The sequence below is a fragment of the Bubalus kerabau genome, chromosome 3 (assembly GCF_029407905.1).
Source record: "Bubalus kerabau isolate K-KA32 ecotype Philippines breed swamp buffalo chromosome 3, PCC_UOA_SB_1v2, whole genome shotgun sequence".
Taxonomy (NCBI): Eukaryota; Metazoa; Chordata; class Mammalia; order Artiodactyla; family Bovidae; genus Bubalus; species Bubalus kerabau.
Window position 1 is genome coordinate 50569604 of NC_073626.1, and position 25990 is coordinate 50595593.

A 25990-nucleotide genomic window follows, 5' to 3' on the forward strand; every position below is an offset into this window, starting at 1 on the left:
ATCGTAGCTTACTATACATTTTTATACATTAACTCATTTTTTAAAATAAAATTATCTTTAACCTTACATATTATTCTCTCCTTGAGAGATTAAGAAAGTAGATTAGGCTTTAAGTTTAAAAATAAAATAAAATTAAAAAAAGAAAGTAGATTAGGGATGGTGAGCAATTCGGTAAGTTTTCACCATTACTTGGGTGACATCAAAGCTGAGTAGTCTGATTCCAAACCCCAGTTCTTTTCATTTGTCATTTAACTTATTTCAGACTCATATCAGTCAGTTCAGTCACTCAGTCGTGTCTGACTCTTTGCAACCCTATGGACTGCAGTACACCAGGCTTCCCTGTCCATCACCAACTCCCAGAGCTTACTCAAACTCATGTCCATCAAGTCGATGATGCCATCCAACCATCTCATCCTCTGTCATCAGACATATTCTCATATGTAAAAAAAAAAAAGAGAGAGAGAGAGAGAGGCTGAAATGATTAATCATCTAACCCATGCCAATCTTCAGCCACCCCAAAGGGTAAATAAACCTTCAGTTTAAAATTGTGTGTATGTGCTATTAGCACACACCCAGTAAAATAGACCATCCATCTGTCTCCAGGGCAGAACCTCACTTCCTAGAATCCCTAACCCCCAAATATTTTATCTGCAAAGGAATTACTCATTTGAGTAAGACAAAAATTTTGAAAACAGTTATTATAGCCTGAAGAAAATTACAGCATTATTCTCTAATTCTGAAAAATGATGCTGGAACTAAACCAGAAAATATACCTACGTCTCTCACTAGCCAGACTCATATTTCTTTTATTTCTTTTATTAATTCCAAATGAGGTTCATAGAACAATGCATTTTATGACTATTAATTCACAACCTGTCTTCTTAGTTTTCAGTAGAACTTCCCTAACTGTGAAAAGAGTTTCATATTAATATCTACAGTAAGACACGACCCTTGAAATTTCATCACTGGAATCATAACTTCATAAGTCACATGGTTAAGGGTTGCTAGTTTCCATACTTGAATAGCATATATTTAAATCATATTTACAAAGCATGGATATGCAAATATTTCTAAATTGTGGTGTTGGTGTTTTAGGCTGATTTTCTTTAATGTAGTATTTTTTAACTTTTAATGAATTAAAAGTGAAGCAAATTGGAAAATGAAAATAATGGAAAATTCAAGTGCAATTTCTTTGGATACTTTTGTAGGAAAGCTTGAAGGAATGATTTATGTGCAATAATTTGAAGTTTCCAGCATGGCTGATGACATACAACTCAAACCCCACAACTATTTGATAAAAGCAACTCATATTTCTGTTAATAATACCTAATTTATTTTGTTTCATAAGTTTAATAGGTTAGAAATGTTTCTTGACTGCTGTTTCCATTTCAGTTTAAATACATTTCTAATACTTTTCTGAGATTTTTTAGAGGTGAGGCTGGCTCCTACAGACAAGGTGCCCCACTCTTGGAGAGTGTGGGTTGAGACTGTCTCTCATAGTTGCATCCAGAAAAGTTTCTCTGAGTGGTAAAGTCTAAGTAAGAGAATTCCAAGTGGGAAGAACAGTACGTGCAAAGACACTGAGATGGAAGGAGCTTAATGTGCTCAAAGAACAGGAAGAACAGGTTAGGAGATAGAAGCAGAGGTCTGGGATATAATATTAAATAGATCTGCAAGGACAAGGGACATATAATATTGTCAAGGAATCTGGATTTGAGAGGGAGTCTGGATCTAAGAAGATGATTTTAATCAAGAGAGTGAGGGGTTCAACTTGTTTCCAGATTATTCTCTCTGTTCTTTGAAGAATGGATTGTAGGGGACAAGTGTGGAGATGTGTAAGTGTAAGGTGGTGATTTCAGACCATTTGTTTAAGATGGAACAGGGTGACAGTGCAGAAGGAGAGAAACCTATTTGAGATATATTTTGGAAATCAAGTCAACAAAATTGGATGATTAATTGGATACACAGAAGGAGAAAGAGTTTAATCAAGGGACACTCTTCTGGACTTTTACCTAATTTTACCTAATCTTCCATTTACCATGATGCAGAAGACCAAGGATGGCCTATATAGGTTTGAGTACTGAATGGGGTGAAACAAGGGTCCTGTGTTCAACATATTCAATCTGAAGTGACTATTATTAAGCCAAATGAGATTGTGGAAGGTGCTTGTATCTCCAAGGGAAGCACAGTGATGATGTACACAATTATGATTCAGCTAAGTACAAATAATTTGCAAAGTCAAGATCACAAGGAAATAACATAGATAAAGGAAAAGTTAAAAAACAACAACAACTATGACTTAACCTAACATTTAAAGTCATAACAGAAGGACTCAAGAGAGGCAATTGTCAAGGAACTGCCTACAATTCAAGGAGATCAAGGACTTATTTTGTAGAATATAAGGGTAGAAAGCATTTCAAGAAGAGAGTGGCCCTTTGTGCTGAGAGACTGAATAACTTGAGGGCAAACAAATGACCCTTGATTTTGACAAGTTGAAAGCAGCTGATGGGGTTGAAAACACATTTGAAGAAGAAAAGATTTGATAGAAATGAGTAGGAGTATACTGTTATTATGATAAATTGGGTGTTCATTGGTACAGAGTTTGGCACATGGATTTCCTGTACTGCACACACCAGAGCCTTAGAAAAAGTAAAAAGCATTTCCTGTTCTAATGGCTGGCTTACTTCTTTAACTTTTTTTTTTCTTCTTCATTATACTCCAATGATTTTATGACTCAATAATTGATTTAGCAAGTTAATTCTTAAAAAAATAGAAAAGATTTCCAGTGGTGTTTATTTATTGAGTGATAAACAAGGGTTTCTCCTTTATCTTATTCTGCAATGATCTTCCTTAAGTTTTAATCTTTCACTTTTCTTTACAAAAACATGAAAGATAAGGAACAAAAGACAAAGTTATACTGTTAGTAATTTTGAAATTTCATCATCAGTGACACTAGTACAGTTTTTGGTGGAAGAGTTATGTCAAATCTTGGAGAGAATTCCCAGTTACCATTTCCTACCTCTTGACGCCACAGTTGAGCTCAATAAGACACATTATAAATGGCTACTATACACAAAGGACTTACCTGATGGCTCAGGTGATAAAGAATCCGCCTGCAATGCAGGAGATCTGTGTTCTATTCCTGGGTCAGGAAGATCCCCTGGAGAAAAGAATGGCTACCCACTCTGGAATTCTTGCCTGGAGAATTCCACAGACGGAGAAGCCTAATAGGCTACAGTCCATGGGATCACAGAGTCAGATACTACTGAACCACTAACACTTTCACTTTCTTCAGTATATAAATCTGAAACAATATATAACTTCAATTTTTTCTCTAGTGAAAGAATAAGACAACAATCAATTATTTTTTATTATTCATTTTTGAAAATTCCTAGGGAAGATAAAATATAAAGAACATCCTTTTGTTTTTTAACATCAGATCAAATCAGTCGCTCAGTCGTGTCCGACTCTTTGCAACCCCATGAATCGCAGCACGCCAGGCCTCCCTGTCGATCACCATCTCTCGGAGTTCACTCAGACTCACATCCATTGAGTCAGTGATGCCATCCAGCCATCTCATCCTCTGTCGTCCCCTTCTCCTCTTGCCCCCAATCCCTCCCAGCATCAGACTCTTTTCCAATGAGTCAACCCTTCGCATGAGGTGGCCAAAGTACTGGAGTTTCAGCTTTAGCATCATTCCTTCCAAAGAAATCCCAGGGCTGATCTCCTTCAGAATGGACTGGTTGGATCTCTTTGCAGTCCAAGGGACTCTCAAGAGTCTTCTCCAACACCACAGTTCAGAAGCATCAATTCTTCAGCTCTCAGCCTTCTTCACAGTCCAACTCTCACATCCATACATGACCACAGGAAAAACCATAGCCTTGACTAGACGAACCCTTGTTGGCAAAGTAATGTCTCTGCTTTTGAATATGCTATCTAGGTTGGTCATAACTCTCCTTCCAAGGAATAAGCGTCTTTTAATGTCATGGCTGCAGTCACCATCTGCAGTGATTTTGGAGCCCTCAAAAATAAAGTCTGACACTGTTTCCCCTGTTTCCCCATCTATTTGCCATGAAGTGATGGGACTGGATGCCATGATCTTCGTTTCTGACATAAAAAGGTACATTTCCTCAAAATTCTTAATAAATTTTCAATGTTTATACAGTACATGGAATATAGCAGAAGTGACAAGAAAGATCACCTGTTTGATGGATGACAAAGGCAAACTGTGGAAGCTTCATAAACACTAATCAAGACGAAAAATAGCCTTAGAGTTTTATCAAACACTACATGTGTACTATTTATTTTAAATGTAAAATATTATATAATAAAGTTAGTTATCCTTTACAGCAGTCAATATTATTTATAATCTTAAAAATCTATATGAAAAGTAAGTTTCAGCTAAGGATTCTAAAAAGAGTCATTGTTTAAAAAGTTGCAGAAACTATATAATTGATCATTTTTTTTTCTCCATGTTGGCTCAGTCTGGATGACAAAAATTTAACTTATAGACAAAAGAATGTAATGAATTCAGAGATTCAGTTTAACTTGAGTAACTATATGTGTTTTTTGCAATGGTGGTATTTTAAGGATTTAATTCATTTGGTAATTTGAAAATAGTTTTTGAAGAGAAAATTAGCAGTTGACATAATGATTACCTAAGGTAAGTAGCACTAATGTATTAATTTTTAAAATGACAAAAAATATCACATTTAATAATCAATGTATGAATAGAGATTTTTCATGTTGTTGTACTTTGGGCAATTTTATGTTATTTTTTCTGGTGTTCACGCATTGTTCCATTTATTCTTGAGTGTTTTACCTTATTTCATAATTATCAATCTGTACCTATATAAAAGCCTAGTATGCTCAGCCTTCTGATAGGTTTTTTAGTAACAAAATTTTAAATCATTGTGAAAACTATCTAATACATTTATATTTTGAAGTTCTTAAAGTATTTTACTCATTTTCATTACTAATTAATATGATGCTATGGGTGACTCAAAGTATAAAGAAAAGATAAGGCATTTAAGCATCATTAATGCAGTCTTTGTAGAAAATAAAATTATGTTAATGATGAAAATAATTCTGAAAAAAAATAATTAACAAAAATACACAGTCAAAAGTCAATGTATAGAACTTAAAATGTGTGGCTCAAAAAAAAAAAGTGTGTCTCATTTAACTCAGTTCACTAATATATTTTTAAAACATGTCTCAAATAATTGCCAACATGTTGGTTCTTTTTAATAAAATTATAAGCTTTTAAAAATGCATAGTATCCAAAAGATTTTAGCCTATTTGTATCAAAGCAATAATCAAATGCATTTTACTCCAATAAAATGCTTTATTAAATATGTATCTTCCATCCTGAATTTAAAAATGAAGAACTAAATGTGATTTGTGAGTTAAACTAATATATTTGTTATCCTGAAAAGATTACCTAGTAAAATATTTGCCTCTTATCTGCTTTTATAAATTGTTTCTGAACTGTACTGAATATCTTCTGTTTACCTACTGCTAACCTCCTGAACATATTTGGGCTCTACAGACATGGTGGTAGACACATATCTGTGCTGCCAATGCACTGCTAATGGCTCATATCCTTCATTTGGAAATCAGCAGGCAGAAAGTTAGGGATACTATTAGCTATTATTATCTACTTTAGGTAGATCTTCCAGAGGCTACTTTCAAGGGCACTCATTTTCATTTGTAGAGGCTTTTCTTTGGGGTTGAAAATAATTTTTTTTTCAATATTTAGACACCTATATTGGAGTACAAGAAACTACTACTCCCATGTTGACATGTAAGGTATTACCAACTCAAGAGACCCAAAATTTGAAGACAGATCCAAATTAGAGTCCACCTGGTAATTACTCTATCGTCTCATTCCACCTCCCACCCCCGACATGAAGCTAGATAGAACTGTCCTATGTTAAGTCAGAAATATGAAACTTGTTAAGGAAGAGTCTAGCCTTGCTAGAAAATCATGCTTTTATTTTATATAAAACATTTTGCTCCTCCTCTATGAAAAACATCATAGTATATCAATGTACCTAATATTGTAAAACCAATTAGAAGCATTGAACTTGAAAGCTGCTCAGTTATGTCTGACTCCTTGGACCCCCATGGACTATACAGTCCATGGAAATCTCCAGGCCAGAATACTGGAGTGGGTAGCCTTTCCCTTCTCCAGGGGGAACTTCCCAACCAAGGGGTCAAACCCAGATCTCCTGCATTGCAGACAGATTCTTTACCATCTGAGCTACCAGGGAAGCCCATAGAAAGCATTTTTAGCATTTAAGCCATATAAGCATTATTAAGCCATATAAGCATTATTAGTATTTAAACCAGCATTTAAGCCAGCCAGTGACCCAGAATCAGTCAGAGCCGATGTTTGCAGATTACTTACCCAGAGACCATCAGACTATGCCGTATAACAACACAAATAAATCCTGTGAAAGACATTTGTCTCTGGACCATAAATATATGCAATTATAAAACCCCCTTGCTTTCCAACCACTGTGGCCATGAAATTTATGAGATTCACTAGGGAAAGGGTTGCACTTTAGAATGTTGCAATACTCTGTTAGCACTAAAAAATTAATGATACCAAAAAAGTCTGCATGACAAAAAGTAATGGAAACACTCCATGGTTCAATAATCACTCTGGTATTTAGTATTTCAAGATGGGTAGGATTTTTCCAATGTATCATTCTGCTAAAATGAAAGAGTACTTTAAAAAAAGAAGAACCTGGGGTTTTTATTAACAAAGAATTGAAAAAAAAAATCTTAATAGTGTCTAAGAAGATGAAGCAACAGCAGCCAGTTTCCCTTTAAATTGATGTGTTGTAAGATGTATTAAAAGCTGAAACTTTCTATAATTATGGTATTCAAAACATCGAATTATTTAATATATGTGTAGCTCTTTTAATAGACTTGGAAAAAATAAAATTCAAATTAATACCTAACATACTTCAATCATAAGGTTTACTAGTAATGTTAAAAATAGCATTTCATAGACTTTGAAAAATGCTACCATGCTAGTAAATGTCTCATTTATGTTTCATACAGGGTTTTTTGAAGTACAGACTGATTTACTACTGATCACTTCTGAACTAAGGGATTAAAGATAGGGAAAATAAAAGGACTCTCAAAAGCTTAGAAAATCACAAAATGTTTTTTCTCAATATCAGAGGGAAAGCTACATTTTCTGTGTACAAGAGGCCTAAAAGCAAGTAAAGAAATAAAGTCTTGCCTGGACTTTGAAAAAACTAGTTATGAGATATCCATTCACCATAAATGGTAAGATATCGGCAACGTATTTTTCATAATGGTCAATAAACAAAGCCATGAATGGCTCTTATAGAATAACTGAAAATTGATTCATATGTAATCATTTTATATTTGTGTAATTAATGGAAAAATACTCATGACTAAAAATTTTGGGGAAGATATGAGTTCATTAGAATTCTTAGCATAACATCATTTCATCTCATTTATTCTGTAAATACTTTATTCATTACCTATTCTATTCCAGCACTGAGGGTCCTCATAAATAAGACAGACCGGCTCCTCTGTGGAGCACACATCTAGTGAGAATAAGTAGAAGAAACAATCCCCACATAAACAAAGATAATTTTAGTCTATTGTAAGTGCAGTAGATCTTGATTGGGTTAAACAATGACATAGGGTGGAAGTGGGGCTTTTTCATTCAGCCAGTTTAGCCAAGATTAGCCAAGATCTCTTTAAGAGATCATGTTGGAGATGGGTTCTGAATGTTGAGTTGGAATCAAGTATGTAAGGCTATGGAAAAACTATGCTCCCGGCTGAGAATCAAATATAAAGATCCTAGGATAGCAAACACTTAGGTTTCATAAATGTTATTTGACATTTTGATAGTGGACTTTGGCTGTTATTGGTGTTGATACTGAAAGTGTGAAAGTATTAGTCACTCAGTCGTGTCTGACTCTTTGTGCCTGCCAGGCTCCTACTCCTCTAAGACAAAGAATACTGGAGTGGGTTGCCATTTTCTTCTCCAGGCGATCTTCCTGATCCAGAGATAGAACCCAGGTCTCCCACATTGCAGACAGATTCTTTACCATCTGAGCCCCTGAAGGAAGGCACAAAGTTAATACTACAGGTATGTAAATTCACAGATCCCTTCACCTACTAAGCTCAAGTCATTATTCTTCTATTCTTTCTTCAGTAATTCTATTTAAAGAAACACCAAAAAACATGATCCAAACATATTTAAGATTGTAAATATCTTTGTTTCAATCTCAAAATTAAGTGATGATGTCTTCAGAAGCACAGACTTTACTTGTATGATTTCTGCTTAAACTCATCTACTATGGCATACCTTTCCAAACCCAACAGTGCAGAGAAATAACAGGACTAAAGCTAAATTTAAACTTGACTTTCAAATTATTTTTCCACTTTAGAGGAAGTTTCATAAACACATTTTTTTTTTAAAGAAACTTTGTGCATTAAAGGATATTATGAGCAGAATGAAAAAGCAATCCACAGAATGTGAGAAAATAACACATTTTTATTATCCAGGTTAATATTCTGGATGTAACTTTATTATCCTGGATGTTAATATCCAGGATATATAAAGAATTCCTGAAATTAAACAACAGCAAAAAAAAAAAAATGTGATTAAAACTGGTCAAAGGACTTGACTAGACATTTCTCAAAAACATATATATATATATATATATATATACACACACACACATATATACACACACAAATGGCCAATAAGCACATTAAAAGATACTCAACATCACTAATCATTAGGGAAATTCCTTTATTATAAAGATTCAAGCTCCATAATGAAATGTGAGAAAGCAGAAAACATTTTTTAAAATGTTATGTGCTGAATAAAACTTATCTAGATATACACTGTTATTGTTGTTGTTGTTCAGTCACTCAGTTGTGTCTGATTCTGTGACCCCATGGACTGCAGTACACTCGGCTTCCCTGTCCTTCTCCCTGTCTCCCAGAGTTTGCTCAAATTTGTGTCCAACGAGTTGATGATGCAATCCAACATGTCATATAAACAGACAAAAAGTAAATATAACTTGATGACTAACTTGTAACATATTTTGTCAAAACTTAAGATGGATGCAAAATTCTAACAACTGCACCCAAACAATATATTACTGGTTATTAAGAAAGTGATTTTTCTCTGGAGTCAAGTGATTTATAAGAAACACTGCACATTTTACATGACATGACTTTGTATGAATACACATGTATTTCTACTAATGCCATGGTAAATCCCCAAAATATTGCTTGAATTAAACTTTTTTATGAATTAATATAAGCCACAGGTAGCGAGGAACAAAATACAACTGCCTTCTTTCAGCACACTGAGTTACAAAAGCTTTAAGACAAAAGATAGAAACAAAGATTAAAGCTTTAAGACAAAAGATTAAAACAAAGAAGCACATCATAAGATAAAAAATCATGGTGGCATCCTTACATTATGCGGAGGTCTTCCAGGGAACATTTTAGCCTCAAAATCACTAACCTCTGGCCCAAACCTACAAGAGACCACAAGACACTCCCCAACATTTCTGGGCAAAGAAAACTCTAAGGCGCCTGGAAGCTGTTTCAAGTGAACCATACCTCTCATCGCTTGTGCTACATGCAATTTATTGCAGCAGAAGTAAGGAGAATTAGCAATAAAAAGACACTATAAATGTGGTTGCTGAACTCTGAGTGCAAAAGCCCCTATTTCGGTTCATTCTCCCTTGTGTTTGCTTTGCCTAAACCCAGCTCTTTGCCTAGACATACGCTAGACCCATGCTAGACCAACGTAAGTGACTATGACTGGAAAAGTAAACCAACAGTGATTCTAAAGACTCATGCTATGGAATTGTTTCCTTAATTTCTCTTTCTATTTTCTCATTATTAGTGTATAGGAATGCAAGGGATTTCTATGTGTTGGTTTTATATCCTTCAACTTTACTATATTCATTGATTAGCTCTAGTAATTTTCTGGTGGAGTCTTTAGGGTTTTCTATGTAGAGGATCATGTCATCTGCAAACAGTGAGAGTTTTACTCCTTTTTTTCCAATTTGTATTCCTTTTATTTCTTTTTCTGCTCTGATTGCTGTGGCCAAACTTCCAAAACTATGTTGAATAGTAATGGTGAAAGTGGGCACCCTTGTCTTGTTCCTGACTTTAGGGGCAATGCTTTCAATTTTTCACCATTGACGATAATGTTTGCTGTGGGTTGTTATATATAGCTTTTATTATGTTCAGGTATGTTCCTTCTATTCCTGCTTTCTGGAGAGTTTTGATCATAAATGGATGTTGAATTTTATCAAAGGCTTTCTCTGCATCTATTGAGATAATCATATGGCTTTTATTTTTCAATTTGTTAATGTGGTGTATTACATTGATTGATTTGCGGATATTGAAGAATCCTTGCATCCCTGGGATAAAGCCCACTTGGTCATGGTGTATGATCTTTTTAATGTGTTGTTGGATTCTGATTGCTAGAATTTTGTTAAGGATTTTTGCATCTATGTTCATCAGTGATATTGGCCTGTAGTTTTCTTTTTTTTGTGGCATCTTTGTCAGGTTTTGGTATTAGGGTGATGGTGGCCTCATAGAATGAGTTTGGAAGTCTACATTCCTCTGCAATTTTCTGGAAGAGTTTGAGTAGGATAGGTGTCAGCTCTTCTCTAAACTTTTGGTAGAATTCAGCTGTGAAGCTGTCTGGACCTGCACTTTTATTTGCTGGAAGAGTTCTGATTACAGTTTCAATTTCCGTGCTTGTGATAGGTCTGTTAATATTTTCTATTTCTTCCTGGTTCAGTTTTGGAAAGTTGTACTTTTCTAAGAATTTGTTCATTTCTTCCACGTTTTCCATTTTATTGGCATATAATTGCTGATAGTAGTCTCTTACGATCCTTTGTATTTGTGTGTTGTTTGTTGTGATCTCTCCATTTTCATTCCTAATTTTATTGATTTGATTTCCCCCCCTTTGTTTCTTGATGAGTCTGGCTAATGGTTTGTCAATTTTATTTATCCTTTCAAAGAACCAGCTTTTGGCTTTGTTGATTTTTGCTATGGTCTCCTTTGTTTCTTTTGCATTTATTTCTGCCCTAATTTTTAAGATTTCTTTCCTTCTACTAACCCTGGGGTTCTTCATTTCTTCCTTTTCTAGTTGCTTTAGGTGTAGAGTTAGGTTATTTATTTGAATTTTTTCTTGTTTCTTGAGGTATGCCTGTATTGCTATGAACTTTCCCCTTAGCACTGCTTTCACAGTGTCCCATAGGTTTTGGGTTGTTGTGTTTTCATTTTCATTCATTTCTATGCATATTTTGATTTCTTTTTTATTTCTTCTGTGATTTGTTGGTTATTCAGCAGCGTGTTGTTCAGCCTCCATATGTTGGAATTTTTAATATTTTTTCTCCTGTAATTGAGATCTAATCTTACTGCATTGTGGTCAGAAAAGATGCTTGGAATGATTTCAATTTTTTTTTTTTTTTTAATTTACCAAGGCTAGATTTATGGCCCAGGATGTGATCTATCCTGGAGAAGGTTCCGTGTGCACTTGAGAAAAAGGTGAAATTCATTGTTTTGTTGTGAAATGTCCTATAGATATCAGTTAGGTCTAACTGGTCTATTGTATCATTTAAAGTTTGTGTTTCCTTGTTAATTTTCTGTTTAGTTGATCTATCCATAGGTGTGAGTGGGGTATTAAAGTCTCCCGCTATTATTGTGTTATTGTTAATTTCCTCTTTCATACTTGTTAGCATTTGTCTTACATATTGTGGTGCTCCTATGTTGGGTGCATATATATTTATAATCGTTATATCTTCTTCTTGGATTCATCCTTTGATCATTATGTAGTGTACTTCTTTGTCTCTTTTTCCAGCCTTTGTTTTAAAGTCTATTTTATCTGATATGAGTATTGCTACTCCTGCTTTCTTTTGATCTCTATTTGCATGGAAAATCCTTTTCCAGCCCTTCATTTTCAGTCTGTGTGTCCCCTGTTTTGAGGTGGGTCTCTTGTAGACAACATATATAGGGCTCTTGTTTTTGTATCCATTCAGGCAGTCTTTGTCTTCTGGTTGGGGCATTCAACCCATTAATAAGTATGATCCTGTTGCCATTTACTTTATTGTTTTGGGTTCAAGTTTATACACCATTTTTGTGTCTCCTGTCTAGAGTATAGCCTTTAGCATTTGTTGGAGAACTGGCTTGGTGGTGCTGAATTCTCTCAGCTTTTGCTTGTCTGTAAAGCTTTTGATTCCTCCTTCATATTTGAATGAGATCCTTGCTGGGTACAGTAATCTGGGCTCCATTCACCATTGCAATTAAAAGAATAAAATACTTAGGAATATATCTACCTAAAGAAACTAAAGCCCTATATATAGAAAACTATAAAGCACTGATGAAAGAAATCAAAGAGGCCACTAATAGATGGACAAATATACCATGTTCATGGATTGGAAGAATCAATGTAGTGAAAATGAGTATACTACCCAAAGCAATCTATAGATTCAATGCAATCCCTCTCAAGCTACCAATGGTAATTTTCACAGAGCTTGGACAAATGATTTTACAATTTGCATGGAAATACAAAAAACCTCGAATAGCCAAAGCAATCTTGAGAAAGAAGAATGGAACTGGAGGAATCAACCTGCCTGACTTCAGGCTCTACTACAAAGCCACAGTCATCAAGAGAGTATGGTACTGGCACAAAGACAGAAATATAGATCAATGGAACAAATAGAAAGCCCAGAGATAAACCCATGCACCTATGGACACCTTATCTTTGACAAAGGAGGCAAGAATACACAATGGAGAAAAGACAAACTCTTTAACAAGTGGTGCTGGGAAAACTGGTCAAACACTTGTAAAAGAATGAAACTAGAACACTTTTTAATACTATACACAAAAATAAACTCAAAATGGATTAAAGATCTAAACATAAGACCAGAAACTATAAAAGTCTTAGAGGAGAACATAGGCAAAACACTCTCCAACATACATCACAGCAGGAACCTCTATGACTCACCTCCCAGAATATTGGAAATAAAAGCAAAAATAAACAAATGGAATCTAATTAAAATTAAAAACTTCTGCACAGTAAAAGAAACTATAAGCAAGGTGAAAAGACAGCCTTCAGAATGGGAGAAAATAATATCAAATGAAGCAATTGACAAACAGCTAATCTCAGAAATATACAAGCAACTCCTGCAGCTCAATTTCAGAAAAATAAACAACCCAATCAAAAAATGGGCAAAGAACTAAACAGACATTGCTCCAAAGAAGACATATAGATGGCTAACAAACACATGAAAAGATGCTCAACATCACTCATTATCAGAGAAATGCAAATCAAAACCATTATGAGGTATCATTTCACGCCAGTCAGGATGGCTGCGGTCCAAAAGTCTACAAGCAATAAATGCTGGAGAGGATGTGGAGAAAATGGAACCCTCTTACACTGTTGGTGGGAATGCAAACTAGTACAGCCACTATGGAGAACAGTGTGGAGATTCCTTAAAAAACTGGAAATAGAACTGCCTTATGATGCAGCAATCCCACTGCTGGGCATACACACTAAGGAAACCAGAATTGAGAGACACGTGTACCCCAATGTTCATCGCAGCACTGTTTATAATAGCCAGGACATGGAAGCAACCTAGATGTCCATCAGCAGATGAATGGATAAGAAATCTGTGGTACATATACACAATGGAGTATTAGCTATTAAAAAGAATACATTTGAATCAGTTCTAATGAGGTGGATGAAACTGGAGCCTATTATACAGAGTGAAGTAAGCCAGAAAGAAAAACACCAATACAGTATACTAACACATATATATGGAATTTAGAAAGATGGTAACGACAACCCTGTATGTGAGACAGCAAAAGAGACACAGATATATAGAACAGTCTTTTGGACTCTGTGAGAGAGGGAGATGGGGATGATTTGGGAGAATGACATTAAAACATGTATAATATCATGTAAGAAACAAATCGCCAGTCCAGGTTCGATGCAGGATACAGGAAGCTTGAGGCTGGTGCACTGGGATGACCCAGAGGGATGGTATGGGGAGGGAGGTGGGAGGGGGTTCAGGATGGGGAACATGTGTACACTCGTGGTAGATGTATGTTGATGTATGGCAAAACCAATACAATATACAATAAAGTAAAAAAAAAAAAAAAAAAAAGACTCGTGCTAAATCATAAATCTTATTACCCCACTCAGTGTGCTCTCTCTCTGGATTCCACATTCCTTGTCTTTCTTTCTTCAAAATTCCATCTCTTTTGCCAGTCTCCTACTCGTGACTGGTGACCTCACTTTTTATTTCACTGAGAAAACAATGTAAGCAATGGCAGCTAACCACCCAAGCCTTTGTGCCTGTGCCCTCTCAATGGCCTCCTGACTGCGCTCCACCCCCCACACCCCCGCCCCAGGCCAATGCTTCCCCTCCTGCACTAGATCCCATTCCCTTACTAAGATTCTTCCTATGAGAATAAGAAGTAAGTTCCTATTTTCATAACCTAGTAATTCCCTTCCGTGAACCCATTTCCCGTCCATCTGCCTCATGTGCCAACTGTCCTTTGTACCAAAGTACATGGAAGTGCAGATGCACTACACTTTCTACATCTCACCTCTTGTTGTTCTCTTTAGATTGTTCTGATCGTGTCTCTGTCTTGATCTTAACCACTCCTTGAAATGACTGCGCTGCAAAATTTCATGATAGAAGCTTAGCTCTTATAATCATGACCCAATCATTTTCTGTTTTATTTTTTGAAATTCCAAATTGTTACTTTGCTTTTACACAAAAGAGATAAATTTAAAGTTGAATAAAGAAACACTTAAGGACCATTTATTTCCTGAGATAACCAATCAAAAATCTATTGTCAAACTTCCTGTTTTTCTGTTTTTATACAACATTGCATGATCTCATGTATACAGTTTGGTTTGGTTTTAAAAAAATGGAATTATACTATAAAAGAGTCTCATGATTTATGTATGCCTTCTGATGTATGTAGATTTAACCTAGTTTTTTTTTTTTAATTGGAGTATAATTTCTTTACATTGTTGTGTTATTTTCTGCTGTATAACACTGTGTATCAGCTATGTGCATACATATATCCCCTCCTTCTCGAGTCTCTTTTCCACTTCCCTGCATCTCACCCACCTAGGTTATCACAGAACACCAAGCTAAGCTCCCTGTGCTGTCCAGTAGCTTACAGCTAGCTAGCTACTTTACACATGGCAGGGTAAATATGTCAGTGCTGCTCTGTTAGTTCATCCCACCCTTTCCTATCTGCTGTTATGTCCAAAAGTCCATTCTCTATGTCTGTGTCTCTATTCCTGCCTGCAAATAGGTTAATCAGTAACATTTTTTCTAGATTCCATATATATGTGCTCATATACAGTATTTGTTTTTCTCTTTCTGGCTTATTTCACTCTGTATGACCAGCTCTAAGTTCATTCACATCACTACAAATGATTCAATTTTATTTGTTTTTATAGTAAGTAATATTCCATTGCATATATGTACAACAAATATTTTATCCATTCCTTTGTTGATAGACATCTAGGTTGTATCCATACTCTGGCTATTGTAAATAGTGCTGCAGTGAACTTTGGGGGTACATCTGTTGTTTTTAATTATGATTTTCCCCGAGTATATGCCCAATAGTGAGGTTGCTGGGTCATATGTTAGTTTTATTCCTAGTTTTTTATGGAACTTCCATGCTGTTCTCCATAGTGGTTATAACAATCTATATTTCTACCAACAGTGCAAAGAGGTACTCTTTTCTCCACATCCTCTCCAACATTTACTGTTTGTAGATTTTTGATGATGGCAATTCTGACTGATGTGAGGTGATACCTTATTATAGTTTCCATTTGAGATTCTATAATAATGAGTGATGTTGAGCATCTTTTTATGTATTTATTGGCCATCGGTATATTTTCTTTGTAGAAATGTCTGTTTAGGTTTTCTGCCCATTTATGTAATTTTTTTTTTATTTTTATGTAGAGCTGTATGAGTTACTTATGTATTTTGGAGATTAATCTTTTGTCAGTTGCTTTATTTGCAAATATTTTATCCCATTCTGAGTGTTTTCTTTGGTCTTATTATGGTTTCCCTTGTTGTGCAAAAGCTTTTCAGTAACTTGATCTTTTTAATAGTTGAATAACATTCCATAATAAGGACGTACCAAATTATGTTTAATCATTCCTCTTGTGGTAGTTGTTTTCATTTCTTAAACTAATAAGAATGATGATACAATTAATCTCTTGCAATTCTGTTCTTTTGTTCCTCAGAAATCAGAACCTAAAAAGAATGGTCAGGTGTGAGGATTTTGCTGGGGCTTCCCTGGTGGCTCAGTGGTAAAGAATCCACCTTCCAATGCGGGAGCCACAGAAGACTCTAGTTTGATCCCTGACTTGGGAAGATCCCATGGAGGAGGCAATGGCAACCTACTCCAGAATTCTGGCCTGGGATATCCCATGGACAGAGGAGCCTGGCAAGGTACCAGTCCATGGGACTGCAAAGAGTTGGACATGACTTAGCAACTGAACAGCAACAATAGCATCGTTTAAGAAGCAAGAGTGAGAGCAAAACAAAACAGGCAGGACAGAGAGCCATACAAAGATAAGCTATTGAATTTGCCACCACTAATTGCTTGCTTGGTCAATCCCTTGAGAATTTTTGAGGAATTATGATTCTCTGTCCAAGGAGGGAAGGAGAAAGCATTTATTCGTTAGCTCTGCTCACTTAACAATCACTTGAGTGCCTCAAAGGGGCAGGCTACATAGGCATGAATTTCGAACTATTTGTCAAGATGTTCACCATCACTATGTCAACTGCAAATTTCTGGAGCTGTGAGCTAGAAGAGTGCAGAAACAAGACTGGAGATGTGTTTAGGTCAGGCTGTACCTGTGCAACTCTATTGACTCCACAAGAAGCTCATTTTCACAGAAGTGGGAAAAAATAAGTTAAACCAACAGAATCTAATATGTGCTTAAAGAGATGTTCCACAATGCTCACCATTTGTACCACTCAGAATTTCCCATGTAATCTGACAGAAATTTCCCAGAGTTTTCCAGAGTTTCTTTTGGAGAGGTAACTGGTTGCAATCTCTGCAGAGACTTAAAGTATTATGATAATAAATAAGCTGCAATTCTCACTGCTTCAACATGTTTCAGGGACACAAGTGATATTCAAGATCTCAGTTTTCCACTTATTACTCTGTTTTTCTTATACTCAGTCAGGATTTCAACTGATTTGAGCCATTAGTTGCCTTGAGATTGTTGGATTGTGGTTCCTGTAACTGTCTCATCACCACTATACCAAATAGGGCACAGATAAACCCAGGAAATCCTATGCTTCTTTACACATTCTTTCCTGACACCACAGTGTAATATCAGTGATGCTTCCTAGTGGTAACCTAAGTTCATGACCCCTATCCCATATAGAAATTCTTTTCTTTTGGTGTGCAGGTATGAGTAAAACCCATAATGATCAGGTGGCAATCCCAACTTCAATTTCGGGTGGTTGATTCTCTGTTTATTCTATAGGCACTAGTAACTAGGACTTCAAATCTGGTAGACCCTAATTTGAGGGAGATGGGAACATTATTGCAGGTGACTGAGAGTAACCAGCCTTTTGTTCCTGAACCTTATTTTCTATTAGGAATACAGCACACACTGTATGTTGAGTTTTAATTCAGCACATGGACAGTTTCCTCCTGTTATGCTGTTCAGTTCAGTTCAGTCTCTCAGTCGTGTCTGACTCTTTGCCACCCCATGAATTGCAGCACGTCAGGCCTCCCTGTCCATCACCATCTCCCGGAGTTCACTCAGACTCATGTCCATCGAGTCAGTGATGCCATCCAGCCATCTCATCCTCTGTCATCCCCTTCTCCTCCTGCCCCCAATCCCTCCCAGCATCAGAGTCTTTTCCAATGAGTCAACTCTTCGCATGAGGTGGCCAAAGTACTGGAGTTTCAGCTTTAGCATCATTCCTTACAAAGAAATCCCAGGGCTGATCTGCTTCAGAATGCACTGGTTGGATTTCCTTGTAGTCCAAGGGACTCTCGAGAGTCTTCTCCAACACCACAGTTCAAAAGCATCAATTCTTCAGCCCTCAGCTTTCTTCACAGTCCAACTCTCACACCCATACATGACCACTGGAAAATCCATAGCCTTGACTAGATGGACCTTTGTTGGCAAAGTAATGTCTCTGCTTTTCAATATGCTACCTAGGTTGGTCATAACTTTTCTTCCAAGGAGTAAGCGTCTTTTAATTTCATGGCTGCAATCACCATCTGCAGTGATTTTGGAGACCAGAAAAATAAAGTCTGACAGTGTTTCCACTGTTTCCCCATCTATTTCCCATGAAATGATTGGACTGGATGCCACGATCTTCGTTTTTTGGATGTTGAGCTTTAAGCCAACTTTTTCACTCTCCACTTTCACTTTCATTGAGAAGCTTTTTAGTTCCTCTTCGTTTTCTGCCATAAGGGTTGTGTCACCTGCGTATCTGAGGTTATTGATATTTCTCCTGGCAATCTTGATTCCAGCTTGTGCTTCCTCCAGCCCAGCGTTTCTCATGATGTACTCTGCATATAAGTTAAATAAGCAGGGTGACAATATACAGCCTTGACGTACTCCTTTTCCTATTTGGAACCAGTCTGTTGTTCCATGTCCAGTTCTAACTATTGCTTCTGGCATAGTCAGCAGAAATAGATGTTTTTCTGGAACTCTCTTGCTTTTTTCATGATCCAGTGGATGTTGGCAATTTGATCTCTGGTTCCTCTGCCTTTTCTAAAACCAGCTTGAACATCAGGAAGTTCACGGTTTACGTATTACTGAAGCCTGGCTTGGAGAATTTTGAGCATTACTTTACTAGCGTGTGAGATGAGTGCAATTGTGCGATAGTTTGAGAATTTTTTGTCATTGCCTTTCTTTGGAATTGGAATGAAAACTGACCTTTTCCAGTCCTGTGGCCACTGCTGAGTTTTCCAATTTGCTGGCATATTGAGTGCAGCACTTTCACAGCATCATCTTTCAGGATTTGAAATAGCTCCACTGGAATTCCATCACTTCCACTAGCTTTGTTCATAGTGATGCTTTCTAAGGCTCACTTGACTTCACTTTCCAGGATGTCTGGCTCTAGGTGAGTGATCACACCATCGTTATTATCTGGGTCATGAAGATGTTTTTTGTACAGTTCTTCTGTGTATTCTTGCCACCTCTTCTTAATATCTTCTGCTTCTGTTAGGTCCATACCATTTCTGTCCTTTATCGAGCCCATCTTTGCATGAAATATTCCTTTGGTTTCTCTAATTTTCTTGGAGAGATCTCTAGTCTTTCCAATTCTTTTGTTATCCTTTTTTTTTTTTTTTTTTTTTTTTTGCTTTGATCGCTGAGGAAGGCTTTCTTATCTCTCCTTGCTATTCTTTGGGACTCTGCATTCAGATGCTTATATCTTTGGTTTTCTCCTTTGCTTTTCACTTCTCTTCTTTTCACAGCTATTTGTAAGGCCTCCCCAGACAGCCATTTTGCTTTTTTGCATTTCTTTTCCATGGGGATGGTCTTCATCCCTGTCTCCTGTACAGTGGCATGAACCTCAGTCCATAGTTCATCAGGCACTCTATCAGATCTAGTCCCTTAAATCTATTTCTCACTTCTACTGTATAATCATAAGGGATTTGATTTAGGTCATACCTGAATGGTCTAGTGGTTTTCCCTTCTTTCTTCAATTTAAGTCTGAATTTGGCATTAAGGTGTTCATGATCTGAGCCACAGTCAGCTCCCAGTCTTGTTTTTGCTGACTGTATAGAGCTTCTCCATCTTTGGCTGCAAAGAATATAATCAATCTGATTTCAGTGTTGACCATCTAGTAATGTCCATGATAGAGTCTTCTCCTCTGTTGGTGGAAGAGGGTGTTTGCTATGACCAGTGCATTCTCTTGGCAAAACTCTATTAGTCTTTGCCCAGCTTCATTCTGTATTCTAAGGCCACATTTGCCTTTTACTCCAGGTGTTTCTTGACTTCCTACTTTTGCATTCCAGCCCCCTATAATGAAAAGGACACCTTTTTTGGGTGTTAGTTCTAAAAGGTCTTGTAGGTCTTCATAGAACCGTTCAATTTTAGCTTCTTCAGCGTTACTGGTTGGGGCATAGACTTGGATTACTGTGATATTGAATGGTTTGCCTTGGAAATGAACAGAGATCATTCTGTTGTTTTTGAGATTGCATCCAAGTACTGCATTTCGGACTCTTTTGTTGACCATGATGGCTACTTCATTTCTTCTGAGGGATTCCTGCCCGCGGTAGTAGATATAATGGTCATCTGAGTTAAATTCACCCATTCCAGTCCATTTTAGTTCGCTGATTCCTAGAATGTTGTCGTTCACTCTTGCCATGTCTTGTTTGACCACTTTTAATTTGCCTTGATTCATGGACCTGATATTCCAGGTTCCTATGCAATATTGCTCTTTACAGCATCGGACCTTTCTTCTATCACCAGTCACATCCACAACTGGGTATTGTTTTTGCATTGGCTCCATCCTTTCATTCTTTCTGGAATGCTGTTAGGAGTCATCTAGCTGTTCTGGGTATAAGGTATGTTTTAAGACAATGAATCATGTAATCTTGTGTCCCCCTTACATTTTTCCCCCTAAAAAATGGGCCTTTTGTTCTGAGACCATATTGTAGGGGACATCTTGTTGAGGTTCACAGGACAGTCATATGCCTCTACAGTGGACATCCTCTGGAGGGACACAAGCATCTAAAGGCCTTTCACATGGTCCCACAGACCCTCCATATATCTCTTCTCCAGACTCTTATCCCAGATCTCTGAATTCCATCAGGAGCTCTTTTTCAAATAGACAGTGTAGAATACCTATGGAATCCTAAAAGTCTGCATTGTAATTATCCTATTGAGGCTTTTCAGAAATCTATAGGGTTTATTATCCTTTCCAGATAATTCTAAAACTGGGCATCATATTCCGGTGCATGAGCATAGGACCAGTGTTCTCAACTGTGATATATATACTGCTTTCAAATACAAAGACTGACAATGAGCTCTGTGCTTCTTTCTGAACACAGGGTGCCAGACAATAAACTTCATTAAGCAATGACAACTAGGAAACTTCAGCAATGCTGACAAACCCTGAATATATTTTGTATGTCAAATACTTTGTATTCAGCATTGGGAATATTATTTATATTTGAAAATAAAGCTAAACAAAGGATATATGAGGATGAAGTGTTGCTAGATATATAGAATATAATTTGACAAAGAAGAAAAGAGCAAACATTTTGTTTCAATAGGAAAAAAAGTTGAGAAAATGATAGAAAATAAAGTATTCTACGTTATTACCTCATAGGTAATAGATGTAAGATAAACATATCACTTAAAGTTGATAAATCAAATAATAGAATCTTAATTACATATAAGAAAAACACTAAGTAAAATAACTTCACTAAATAAAATCAGGTAAAAAGAAAAAAGGGTAACAATTTTATTTTGCTTTGCTCACACGAGGAAATCCTGAAAGAAATAAACAAAATACACTATATGCTAGTATAAATGTAATTTCTAGAACAAAAGTATGAACCTTATTAAATATCAGAGCTACATCATAATGAAAAACAAGCTGCATATGTTATTTTAAAATAAGTCAAAGTAATATTTACATATGTACTGATTATATCAATAATGTAAATAAGAATGGCTCACCTATTAGAATCATTTCCAGATTGTCTTTCAAAGCAAAAACCAACTCTATGCTATAGACATAAACCTAAGCAAGTTGATTAAGAAAAGTTAAAAACAAATAAAAAAGCAAAAAGCATGTAGACTACTGCAAGCAAAAAGAAAGTGGAATTTTTTTGCTATTAGGCAAGCTAGTTTTGAGTGCAAAAACATTGAATAAAAAAAACATCATTATTCACTGTCATTCACAATGTTTATAAACAGTGTAGCATATATGTATGCTCCAAATGTCATAAATGATCCAAATATCATGAATTTTTTGTGACCATCTCTCACTTCCCTCTTTAAAGAGTAAATGATTTCAGATATTTCAGGTATTGAAAAACATAAAAAGAAAAGAAACATTAAATGATTTCTGTGAAATGAGTATCACAGTTGATACCAGAACTTTAAAAATATTGTAATTAATTATTATGATGATGATTACATTGCAGAGACGAATCGTTTTCTCTCAGAATGGCGCCTTCAATAATTTGGTGATGGTGACTAGAATTTTATGTTGAGAAGGATTCTGAGTGCATCTGAGTGCAGTGAATGTCTTAGTCAGATACTGTTCTCAGGATAAAAGTAAGCTGTCATTGGTCAGATAATTATGACTCCTTACTTAGGGCAAAAAATGAAATCTTGTAGAGTTATTGTACAAATGATTTTTATTTTACATCTGTGTGTATGTGTGCATATACATCTAAGTTTATTATTGTGATCTATTTTCCACAAACTATATCACAATGATAAATTTAGTTACTCAAGGTAGGTTTCCCAAGAGTAATTTTGCTGAATTCTAGTCCTGAGTTAGGAAGTGGCAGTTTATAAATAAGCAAGTCATATGGATGATATGCTTCCCTTGTGGCTCAGCTGGTAAAGAATCCACCTGTAATGCGAGAGACCTGGGTTTGATCCCTGGGTTGGGAAGATCCCACGGAGAAGGGAACGGCTACCCACTCCAGTTTTGTGGCCTGGAGAATTCCATGGACTGTGTAGTCCATGGGGTCACAAACAGTCGGACACAACCAAGCCCCTTTCACTTTCATGTATAATATTGGTCTTCCCAGGTGGCGCTAGTGGTAAAAAACCCACCTGCCAATGTAGGAGATGTAACAAAGGCAGGTTTGATCCCTGGATTGGGAACATCCCCTGAAGTACGGCATGGCAACCCAGTCAAGTATTATACGTGGAGAATCCCATGGGCAGAAGAGCCTGGCATTCTACAGTCCATAGGGCCACAAAGTCAGACACAACTGAAGCAACTTACACAAACACATAACATATTTAGCAAAGCTACCGATTTGGGAATTCACCCTGGGTTTATATAAAACTGGGCTAACTCCCTTGGATAGTTGTCTTATTTAACCATATTGTCAGAGTTTATAGAAAAGAAACATTCTATGTGGTTAAGAACACAAAATCCGTATAGCCCTAACTGTTTAAATGCTCACATCCTTGCTGTGAGACCCTGAGTTACCGCTCTGCCTCAGTTCCTCACCTGCACAGTAGAGGTTATAATAAGACCTATATCTTAGAACTGCAGGAAGGTTAAGCAAGTTAAGATGAATTATGTACTGATAATGGTACTAACACATGCTATGTCCTATATAAATGTCTGGGAAAAGATATGGAGCCCAAAGATGAACCCTTTCCTCACAAAGTTATCAATTTTGACTCATGGCTGATATCAATGTTTTCCTGTAATTCAAAAGAATCATACTCAACTTTCATAGAGAAAGGGAAAGATATTTACAAATTAACTTCAGAAAAACACTGTTTTTATTTTAATTATGCATAGATAGAAACACAATGTAGTTTCAATTATCCAATAACTAAAAGTGACTGGGTGAAATATTTGTATACTTTGCCAATGAGTGTTTATGAGTTCCTAGAAACATTTCATAATATATTTCATCTGAGGCATATCATATCTGTTAAAATTTTAATCTGGAGATGGAATTAGCAATTTATGTAGACAAAAGCCTTTAGCAAGATTCAATAAGTTAGATTTTAAAATTAAACGGTTTTTCCAAGTATCTGAGACTCACATGTATTGCCTATGTACTAACATTTTTCAATACATTTTATAAGGCTTTAGGTATATGTGTGATTTCATTTATAATTTAATTTTACTACTCTCAAAATCCTCTTCAATGCCAAAGATTGAGATGTGTTAGTATATTCTCTATCACAGAGATTAAAATGTAAATAATTTAGACAATGTTACCCTATTCTTTTATGAAACAAAGGAAACTTATTAGGAAAAATATTATAGGAACAACTTAAAAATGTTGAATCTAAGTTGTCATTTTAGTTAGGATTTCATAATTTTTTACATTTTATTATAGATCATGAAAAAATTTGTATTTAGTGATCAAAAGTAAACTATGTGAATTCTTAGCATTATTTTCCCCCCTTTTGTGACTAGAAATATTTATTCAAAATTACTTTTTTGTGACCATCCCTCACTTCCCATTTAACTTACTGAACCTAGATTCTCTGGTTCATCCTCGCCTACACAACTTTTGCTTTATTTATTTATTTATTTTTTTACTATTATCCAAATTGACAACCAGAATCTCACCTTTGCTAATAGGTATATCCTGTTTAATTAAGTGTCTTAGTAGGGCACACTGAAAAGCTTCTGCTTCACCATGTTCTCATTAAAGAAACATTTCATGATTGTCAATTGTATTAAGGAATATGGAGAAGGCACTTTTAAAATCCCCACAGTGATATTGGGAAAAGAAATATACATCAGTGAAACACTAGAGACCAGTTAAAAGGCAACAAATCAGTAAGCCCATGATCATGTGGTATAATAAATATACAGGAGTACCTGGAGAATAAAAAATCAGGGAAAATAAGTCTTGAGTGTAGTTAGGTCTAATTACACTTCCTAGTAATAAGTCTGATCATCTGGTGGTGATTTTACATTTATTGTCTGAGGTCATGTGGAGCAGTTTGCACATGCAGTAAGGGCAATGCTGCAAAGGTTTATTTTGTTCAACTTAAACACGTCCTTAGTATTATTTCTCTCTTGACTAGTAACTGATATAATTTTGTGTTCTGCATTTTTTAAATGTCAAAATAGAGATCACATAAAAAGAGATAATTCTTTATGGGTATTTTAGATGGAAAGGTAACCTGTTTTTATCTTCCCATTTCAACTTTGAACTCACACAACAAAAATTAAAATGCATCTTCCTCATTAAGTATTAATAGCATTAGAGTACCAAGAAAAAGATCATCATAGAAGATGACAATTGAGTTATATATATATTGCAATAAAGAAACATAGAGCTTAAAGTAAAGCTAAAATTTCCAGTCTTGGTTTCTTCTTCAAAAATAGAATCCCATTTGAATCCAACTTTAGGGAGTGGGCCACTATTACCATGGAGTGACATTGCACACATACAAACATACCCTAATCATAAATGTGCTTTCATAGAACAGGCAAAACATGTGCATATTTGCAATTTTAAGAAAGAGACAACTCTTTTGCCCCTTTACTGTTTGGCCCATTTCTGTTAAAAACCTAATTATACACATGAGATCACTAAACAATTGATACTAACTCCTGACTTATGCTCTCCTATATGCACACTATGCCTTGCCTAACCTGCTTGTTCTTTTCCTAGATTAAAAGAAGTAAGAATGATAATTTAGCAGTTAAAACTGACTAGACGTCTACCCACAACACTTCTCTAAGCAATCCTGATCACAGTAAGCAAGATAAGATCTGAAAGAGTCTCCCAGCCTGCACTCTTGGAGATGGACCCTCCTGCCTGGATAATTCACTAAGATTTTTCCCCCTTGTTTCCCTTAAAAACCGTCCTGGCTGGGCAGAATCTTTGGAATTGGTCTCTGGACATGAGTCCACCCTCTCCCCAGATGGCCCACTTTTACAATTAAAGCTACTTTCTTTTCTCTTGACATTTGTCTCTCAAGTTATTGGCTTTTGAGTGGTGAGCAGCCTGATATCAGCAACTAAATGATGGTAACTTATTGAACAAATTTGCTACTTATGAACACTGCTTATTCTTTGATCTTTTTGACTAGTGAAGAATTACTTGGAAACATTTTATACTAGAGTTTTGCACATTTACTTAGGCATATTTACTCACAAAATATATGTAAATATATCTGCATCTCTATCTGCCCTGAAGAAAACTAACTTGGTTAATGAGAAAGCAAATTTAGCTGTTCTTTCATTTGCGTTTG

At 35.9% G+C, this 25990-nt stretch overlaps 1 long non-coding RNA gene across 3 annotated transcripts; it reads left to right on the forward strand.

Moving 5' to 3' along the window:
* The first annotated feature begins 3770 nt into the window (after nt 1-3770).
* LOC129647655 (uncharacterized) lies at nt 3771-25700 on the forward strand. 3 transcript variants are annotated; one of them, XR_008712415.1, is made up of 4 exons: nt 3771-4120; nt 7194-7302; nt 7984-8140; nt 25408-25700. It is a non-coding gene; the product is annotated as an uncharacterized LOC129647655 (long non-coding RNA). The 3 variants fall into 3 exon arrangements; XR_008712413.1 differs by having other exon boundaries at nt 8040-8140; XR_008712414.1 differs by lacking the exon at nt 7194-7302.
* Nucleotides 25701-25990: the final 290 nt, after the last annotated feature.